We start from the raw sequence: 9,515 nt of genomic DNA, 5'->3' as shown, positions 1-9,515 counted from the left end.
CCTCGCGGCTCCCGCCCTGTCATAACAAACTCTGCTTTTGTTTTTGGAAGAGAGAGCAGGGAAACCTGCTCGCTCTTCCAAAAACCAAAGCTGATTGCTTTTCCTCACGGGGAGTTGCATCTTAGCAGCTCCCCATGTGAAAAAGCAATGCCGGCTCCCACAGGAGGCAGGGAGCCGGCTGGGACCGTGGGGGCATTGGTGCTCCCATCCACAGTCCCCAACGGAAAGGGCCAGCCCCGGGGGATGGGGTCCCCGGGGCCATGATAGGGCCGAAAGGGGGGCCACACGGCCCCCTCCAATAATTTAAAAAAATAAACACACTGGCCATGCCCTGGGGGATGGGGTCCCCGGGGCCATGATTGGCCCGGGAGGGGGGTCACACGGTCCCTATCTCCCACATTTAAAAAAAAAGGAAAAAAAACCCCACAAAGGTAGGCCCCAGGGGATGGGGGTCCTCGGGCCATAAATGGCCTGAGGAGGGGGGCCACGCAGCCCCCCTCCAATAACTTTAATAAAATAAACACACTGGCCATGCCCCGGAGATGGGGTCCCTGGGGCCAAAAATGGCCTCGGGAGGGGGGCCACGCGGCCCCCTTCCATTATTTAAAAAAATATATATATAGGGGTCAGGCCCTGGGGGATGGGGTCCCCAGGGCCCATAAAATAGGAATAAAAGGAGGGCCACACAGCTCCCCTTCTTATAAAAAAAAAAAGACAGTCATCGTGCTGGAGGCCCCGCCCCCTCCCTGCAGCACTCTGCTAACGCACCCCCTGGCGCATTGTAAGATGGGGACGTAATTCCCCTTGAATACTGGGGGTCCCTGGAGGCCAACTAGCCCACCAGGAACCTCCAGTATGCGCCAGGGAGCTACGTTGCAGAAAGGTGTTCAGAGGCCATGCCCCTTTTTACACCTCTCTGCAATGCAGCACTGTGGCGCTTTCTGGAGGTACCTGGTGGGCTAGTTGGACCCCGGGGACCCTCAGTATTCAAGGGGACTTAATCCCCCAACTTAAAACGCACCTTGGGGCGCGTTTGCACAGTGATGAAGGGTGGGGGGGGCGGGGCCTGAGGTGACATGTGTGCAAACACGCCCTGTGGCGAGTTTTAAGTTGGGGGATTAAGTCCCCTTGAATACTGAGGGTCCCTGGGGTCCAACTAGCTCACCAGGTACCTCCAGTAAGCGCCACAGTGCTGCGTTGCAGAGAGGTGTAAAAAGGGGCGTGGCCTCTGAACACCTCTATGCAACACAGCTCCCTGGCGTATACTGGAGGTACCTGGTGGGCTAGTTGGCCCCCAGGCACCCTCAGGATTGAAGAGGAATTAATTCCCCAACTTAAAATGTGCCACAGGGTGTGTTTGCACACGCCACCTCAGGCCCGCTCCCTTCCTTCACCACTGTGCAAACGCGCCCCCTGGTGTGTTGTAAGTTGGGGAATTAATTCCCCTTGAATACTGAAGGTCCCTGGGGGCCAAATAGCCTACTAGGTACCTCCAGTATACGCCAGGGAGCTGCGCTGCAAAGAGGTGTTCAGAGGCCACGCCCCTTTTTACACCTCTCTGCAACATAGCTCTGTGGCGCTTACTGGAGGTACCTGGTGAGCTAGTGGGATCCCAGGGACCCTCAGGATTTAAGGGGACTTTATCCCCCAATTCAAAACGCGCCGAGGGGTGCGTTTGCACAGTGGTGAAGGGAGGGGACGGGGCCTGAGGAAACGTGTGCAAACACACCCTGTGGCGCATTGTACGTTGGAGAATTAATTCCTCTTCAATCCGGAGGGTCCCTGGGTGCCAACTAGCCCACCACTTACCTCCAGTAAGCGCCACTGCGCTGTGCTGCAGAAAGGTGGTCCAGGCCATGCCCCTTTTTACACCACTCTGCAACGCAGCTCTGTGGCACTAACTGGAGGTAAGTGGTGGGCTAGTTGGCCACAAGGGACGCTCAGGACTCAAGGGGATTTAATCCCCCAATTTACAACGCACCAGGGGGTGTGTTTGCGCAGTGGTGCAGGGAGAGGGCGTGGCCTGATGTCACAAGTGTGGAAACGTGGCCTGTGGCGTGTTTTAAGTTAGGGAATTAAGTCCCCTTGAATCCTGAGGGTCCCTGGGGGCCAACTAACCAACCAGGTATGTCCAGTAAGTGCTACAGAATTGCATTGCAGAGAGGTGTAAAATGGGGTACGGCCTTGGACCACCTCTCTGCAACGCAGCTCTGTGGTGTTTACTGGAGGTACATGGTGGGCTAGTTGGACCCAGGGACTCTCAGGATTCAAGGGGAACTTAAAACGTGACACAGGGTGCCTTTGCGCAGTGGTAAAGGGAGGGGTCGGGGCCAGAGGTGACGTGTGGAAACACGCCCTGTGGCGCGTGTTAGGTTGGGGAATTAAATCCTTTTTAATCCTGAGAGTCCCTGGGTCCAACTAGCCCACCATGTACCTCCAGTAAGATCCACAGAGTTGCATTGCAGAGAGGTGGTGGGTTAGTTGGCCCCCAGGGACCCTCAGGATTCAAGGGGACTTTATCCTACAACCTAAAACGGCCACAGGATATGTTTGCACACGTCACCTCAGGGCCCCCCTCCCTTCACCAGTGTGCAAAAGCGCCCCGTTTTAAGTGGAAGTTTTAATTCCTCTGCCCTATTATGTACTAGGGCCTTACAGAGGAGGTCATGCTAATCACAGGGGTACCCCCAACACATAGTGTTCCCTAGTGTATGTAGGTGTTTTCACTGTATTCCAAGTGTCTTTTAGCATACCACTGGCTCTAGGCCTGGTTAGTCAGAGTCAGTTACCACCAGTACCAGTCTGACAAAGTTGAGGGCAGAGGATGATTTTGTAGCAAGGCCTTTTTCTGCTCCTCTGTTGGTTCTTTCTACACATGTCTTGCTTCTTCCTGCACTTTTCATCGTCTTTGAGGACTTCTGTTGCTTCTTTCTGCATTTCTTTTGCTTCTTTCTGTGCGTTTTTCTTCTATCTTCACATGTCCTACCTCTGTAGGCATAGTTAGAAACTAGCATTTAAAAAACCTTAGAAATTCACTTAAAAAATGATAAGTTTCAGCCCCGTTATAGTTAGGAATTAGCATTTAAAAAAAACTAATTAAAATTCACTGAAAAAAAACATAGGTTTCAGGGGCGTTATAGTTAGTTGGACATTTCACTCGTACAAAACCATAGAAATTCCCCTTTTATAGTTAGTTCAGCTAACTATAACTTGCACGCCCGCAATGCACTGCTGACATCCTCCTTGTGATAGAGTGGCAGACCTCCTCTCACCCTAATATAACCTTTGATACACACACTCAAAAATAGAAGCTAACCTTTTCAAAACAATGGACATACCAATACCAGTTACAACACACCTATTCAGTAATTCCAAGATCTACACACACATCCACTCATTTACCAACAGTCCTATACAGTCAATCATACATGTACTCACTCATATGTACTCATACACCTATACATCCTGTTACACATCGACACTCATCCATTGAGTTACTCACACACAGTCACACATGCAAAGTATCAAACATCCATTTACATGCATATACAGTTATACACACACCACCACACTTACTTCTACAGAAACGTACACATGCTTACTCTCTCTTAAACAATCACTTATTGAAACACATACTTATTTATACAGGAACTCTTCCAATCTCTCACTCTCACATACACCAATACTCACATATACTAGTTTAAAACATATGTAGTTACTCGTAAAGACACTGCTGAGACAGTCATTCACTCACTAACACACCCATAAAGTCCCTGCACACATGCTGTCTTCAACACATACAGTGAGTCACTCATTCATGCATCTATGTACTAAGTAATAACCCCCATAGAACCATACAGACACTCATACTGATACTCAAAAAAACAACTAATAACCCATATAGACACTCATGTAGCTACTCACCAACCCATGCAGCCACTTATACACAAAGTGAGAGACTGATACAGATATTTACATATTTAAACATTACTCACTAACCCATGTATTAACTAAGATATACTTAGTCAGTTATACAATCAATTTTACATAAAAATCATCCATTTAGACACCTATATACCCATTTATTCTTCCATCGACCTTGAGATATACATATATAAAACATATTTAATTTTCAGAAAAACACACATTCATTGGATGATGTCATTTGAGATGTCATGAGTGATGTCACTGACCATGTCATGAGTGATGTAATATGTGACGTCATCAGCAGTGCATTGCAGGCGTGCGAGTTATAGTTAGCTGTACACATATAAATGGGGACTTTCTATGGTTTTGTACAAGTGAAATGTCCTACTATAAGGCACCTGAAACCTATAGTTTTTTCAGTGAATTTCTAAGGTTTTTTAAATGCTAATTTCTAACTATAACGTGCCTGAAACCTATGGTTTTATTATATATTATATTATATATATATATATATATATCGCTTACACATCAAGGACATTCGTTTTTATGAAGTCAGCTGCTATATATATATATATATATATATATATATATATATATATATATATATATATATATGGAAAACTCGACCCCTTCGTGAAGAAAGCCAGAGGACACCAGGGGAGCATTCGGGAACACATTTATTGACAGCTTAAGTTTGGCATAATGCATTTCGGCGTGTTGCCTTCTTCGGATGCCGTAAGCTTTGGCCGAGAACACTCCTTCTCACACACTTGATATACAACGGTCCTCCCAGTAAACGGAGGTCAGCTGACTCCACCCGCTGACGAGTTGCAGCTGCAGTGCGAAGTAGTCGGACTGCAGTTCCCATAATGCAGCAGCCTGGTAAGTACCAAATGTGGAGCCAAATTTCGATCGTATGAACAAAGCTGTAAGTCCAGGCAAGCAGTGTGAGTTGAGTAGGCAAGGAGAGCCCCCGTGTGTTAAAGTCTCAGTGTTCCCTCAGGTCCCCAACGTTCCAGCCCCAATAACCAAGTCCGACCGAGCCATGCGACTAGGATGCCGTGTTCCTGTTACCCTCGTGAATTATATATATATATATATATTCACTGAAAAAACCATAGGTTTCACACCAGTTATAGTTAGGAATTAGCATTTAAAAAAACCTATGAAATTCACTGAAAAAACCATAGGTTTCACACCAGTTATAGTTAGGAATTAGCATTTAAAAAACCTATTAAATTCACTGAAAAAACCATAGGTTTCACACCAGTTATAGTTAGCTGGAAATTTTACTCGCATAAAACCATTGAAATTCCCACGTTATAGTTAGTTGGACTCACTATAACTTGCGCGTGCAATGCACTGCTGATGACGTCACATATTACATCACTCATGACATGGTCAGTGACATCACTCATGACATCACTCATGACACCATCCTTGTGACAGACAGACCTCCTTTCACTGTAATGTAACCCTTGAAACCGTGCAGGAGATAACCACATCTGCCGAAAGAAGCCTTAATTTTTTTCTTGATTTTTTTTGCTCCAGTTGAGCCGTTTACAATTCCCTGTTTTTGGTTTGTCCCCATAAAAAATACAAAAAAAATATAAAATTGTTCATAAAGCCAAAAAAAGTAAAAAATGTAAAAAAAACCAATAAAAAAATATAAAACAACAAAAAGAATAAAAAAACAGTTCTTTTTAGAACTACCTCCAATTTATAAAAAAAATGCTACATTTTTATAAAACACTGTCATTCTTTTTTCTCCAGGGTACGCGTACCGGTACGCGCACAGGGGCGCGCACCCCAAAAAAAAGAAAAAAAGAATAAAGGAGTGAGCATGAGGAAGGGGACAGAGAGAGTGATGTTAAGAGAAAGAGCTAGAGGGAGCAACACAGAGGGACTGTGTATTAGATAGTAAGACAGAGAGAAGGTGTAATACGGTGTAAGTGAGAAAAGGAAAATGAATAAGGGAGCGAAAGAAGGGAAGAGAGAGGAAGAAGACTAAAGCAGAGGTACTGGGAGAATGTGAGTGGGTGTTGAAAGTAAAGGGAAGGACAGTAAAGGATGGGGAATGAGGGGTAGTGACGGAACCGGAGTAAAGGAACAGCGGTGAGGGAGGGTGAGAAAAGAGCAGTGAGTGTAAGTAAATAACATTAAATAACATTTTAGAAACAGAGCGCAGGTCCTATGTACAAGCATTCAATTTAACTACTGAAACCTCACTATTTCACAAAATACAAATCCTCTATCTTGCAAATGTTCATACGAAGCATTATCAAAAAACATGACACAAACCAACAAGAAAGAAGCTCAATGTGCTTCCTAATCTGAGATAACACAGGTGACATCATTGTGAAAGGTTCAAATATATTTCTTTAATCATGTAGACACTATTTATTCCTTCTCAAAAATGTAAACTCTATTTATTTTCCCCAAAATCGTTTTTCACATCACATTTAAGAAACACAGCACAGGTCCTATGTACAAGCATTCCATGTCACTACTGAAACTTCACAATTTTACAAAATACATTTCCTCTATGCAGCAAAAACATTTTACAAAGCATTATCAAAAAACATGACACAAAGCAACATTAAAAAAACACATTTTGTTTCCAAATCTTCTCCATAGAGTATACAAGTCTCTATCTATATTAAATGAATCATTACTCACCTTCACAAATGCTTTGGGAGATTGAGAACAGTGTCAGACACACACACCAATATTTCTTTAGCAGAGCAAAGGTATGCACTCCAGGCACTGCAACCATGAATGGCACAGAAAACCTCTAATTCTACACACATATCCCTCATGTTAACCAATTAAATCTCTTCCCTCTCTATTTTCAAACCAACACCCTTCACCCCCTCAGCCCTTTCTACCTGTTACCATAGCAACTCCCTCCTCACTGAGCTCTCAGGGTTAAAAGTTTATTCTACAATGTTGCAAATGAACTCAGCAAGGATGTTTGACCTCTCAATACACCAGCTTATCCGGTGCAATGTTTCTTTAAATGACTTTTTCTTAACCATTCAAATTACTTCTTTCACAGAACAGAACCATGCACCCTAACTTTCAGTTTTCAACTATCTGAATCCATCAATCATTGCTTGTGATTCAAGAGCACTGAAACTCCTCAATTTTGTTTTGCAAACTCCTACTGTTCCAACTGCCATTTCATTCCTACACTTCATCTGACTGCACCAGAACCTCCTCTCACCATGTATTCTGTCTGGATTATTGGACATAGCTACATCCACTGGGCTCAAAGGTATGCAGCTATCAGAAATTTTCACAACCTTGATTTACCAAATGTGGACATCAAGTGGATTGGCCAAAGAGGATTGAGATGTCATCAATTGATACCATTGGTGAAAACCTTTTACCATCTGCCACACCCTGACCTCATAATTTTGCACTGTGGTGGAAATGACCTAGGCACTTTGACTGGGGTAGGTCTGGAAATGCTTTTAAAGGACACCTTTGGGCAATTGATGACACTTTTTCCACAAACTGCCTTGGTATATTCCAATATATGCCAAAGACAGAAATGGAAGTGGTGCAACCAATTTTGTCCACAATTTGAGAAAGCACGGAAACATGTGAATAAATCTGTTTCTGCTTACATGAGAGACTATGGAATGGGTTCAATATACAACAATAACTTGCGTTACAACATGCAAGATATCTACAGAGGAGATGGTGTGCACTTCTCAGATGAAGGGAATAGAATATTCCTCCTAAATTTAAGACTGTGCATTGGAACCTACTTGTAAGTACCTAAATCAGCCACAGAACCCAAAAGCTCTTTTCAGGGCTACCCTACCTCTGATCACTCAAAATGATTACTTTACTCTAACTTTTTTCACTGTTTTTCACCAAAGTACGCTCCCCGGTACGCTTCCCGGTGCGCGTACCGGGCGCTCACCCCGCGAAAATTTTAAAAAATATTTTTTTTGGGGCCTATATGGGCCTCCTAAGCCCCCCCTCAGAAAACCTAGGGGGTCAGGGAGTCTCTACTGTGCCCCCTTTTACCCATTCCCAACGTTGTTTGTCCTCCATCTTGTATCTCAATTGTACCGAAACACAAGATGGAGGACTCCCGTAGTGCTGCCGGTGCGCGTACCGGGACACGCACCGGTAAGCGCTCCCAAACATTTTTTAAAGTTAATTTACATAAAAACCACTGGAGAGACTTTCACCAAATATAGAATAGACCCTACTACATACCAGTCCCTACCATTTTCCCAAATATGGTGGAATTCCATTGAGCCATTTGGGCTGTAGCCCTGTCTAAATATTCTGAGGTAAATTACATGACAAAAACACATATAAAGTGTTAGAATTTACAACCAATTAAAATGTTACTTTCATTTTCTACTTTTATTTCCTGACATTTGATTGGTTATGTACATGAATATAAATGAAAAATGAGAGGGAAAAACGGCCATTTTGACTGCAACTACCTGAGGTACATCTTTAAAGGATATTCTCTTAAAACTTCAACAGCTTTCTGTAAGGTAAGTTGTTAATTTGTAAAGGGCACTTTAAGTTAATTTGTAAAAACGTTTTCGGATAGTTATTTACTTTCCCTCTGTTATAGTTCTAGATTGAGATAGGCTTCTCTGTTATAGTTATGGATTCAGTTAGGCTTCTCTGCTATAATTATGAATTTACTTAGGCTTCATCACATGCACTTTTTTATATTTCTATTTCCTGCCTGATACCATACACTGCCCAAAGATAACTTCACTGTTAAAAACTCAGAAGTACCTGTCTGATCTTACACCCAACAGTGCCCTAACTCTACTGATATAGTTATTTTTTATGCAATTTACAGCAAGAAAATGGAAGGAAAATAAGACACAATTAATATTTCTTTCGAAATTGTGGTTGAGAAAAATCCTGAGGAAGATATTGATGACTTGGAATTTATGGATCAGTCTCTGGACCAAGACTTTATTGACTGTGTTGAAAGCATAGAATCATGGAATCAAAATGAGGAAATTCCAGATGATCTAATGTTGGAAGTTCTTTTAAATTTTGAAAAATCAGAACAATAAATTTATATTTAATAATTAAAAATTGTTCGAGACAGTATTAATTTTTATATGTAATTCATGAAATAGTACCAAAATGATTATAATATAAAATGAGACTTATAGTATACTGTGCAACTTTTGTGTGCTTTCCTGACAGACTATGGTATGGATTCCATATACCACAATAACTTCTGTAACAATGCGCAAATTATCTACAGAGGAGACGGTGTACATTGAATTTAAGACTCTGCATTGGTACCTACATGTTGGTACTTAAATCACCCACACAACACAACAACTCTATTCAGAGCTACCCTACCTCTAAGCACTTTAAATTATTATTTTACTGTTTCACTGGGTTTTCCCCATGGTGCGCTCCCCGGCCCTTTTATGGCCCCCACATCAAACCTATGGGGTCAGGGGGGGTCTACCCTGCCCCCTTTTGGTCATTTCCCCCTTTATTTTTGCCACCTCTTGTGTCTCGATCCTACCGAGACACAAGATGGCGCCCGCTCCGGACTGTTTGGAATGTTGACAGAC

The sequence above is a fragment of the Lissotriton helveticus genome, chromosome 12 (assembly GCF_964261635.1).
Source record: "Lissotriton helveticus chromosome 12, aLisHel1.1, whole genome shotgun sequence".
In the NCBI taxonomy this organism is placed as follows: Eukaryota; Metazoa; Chordata; class Amphibia; order Caudata; family Salamandridae; genus Lissotriton; species Lissotriton helveticus.
Note: the sequence above shows the minus strand (reverse complement) of the source record.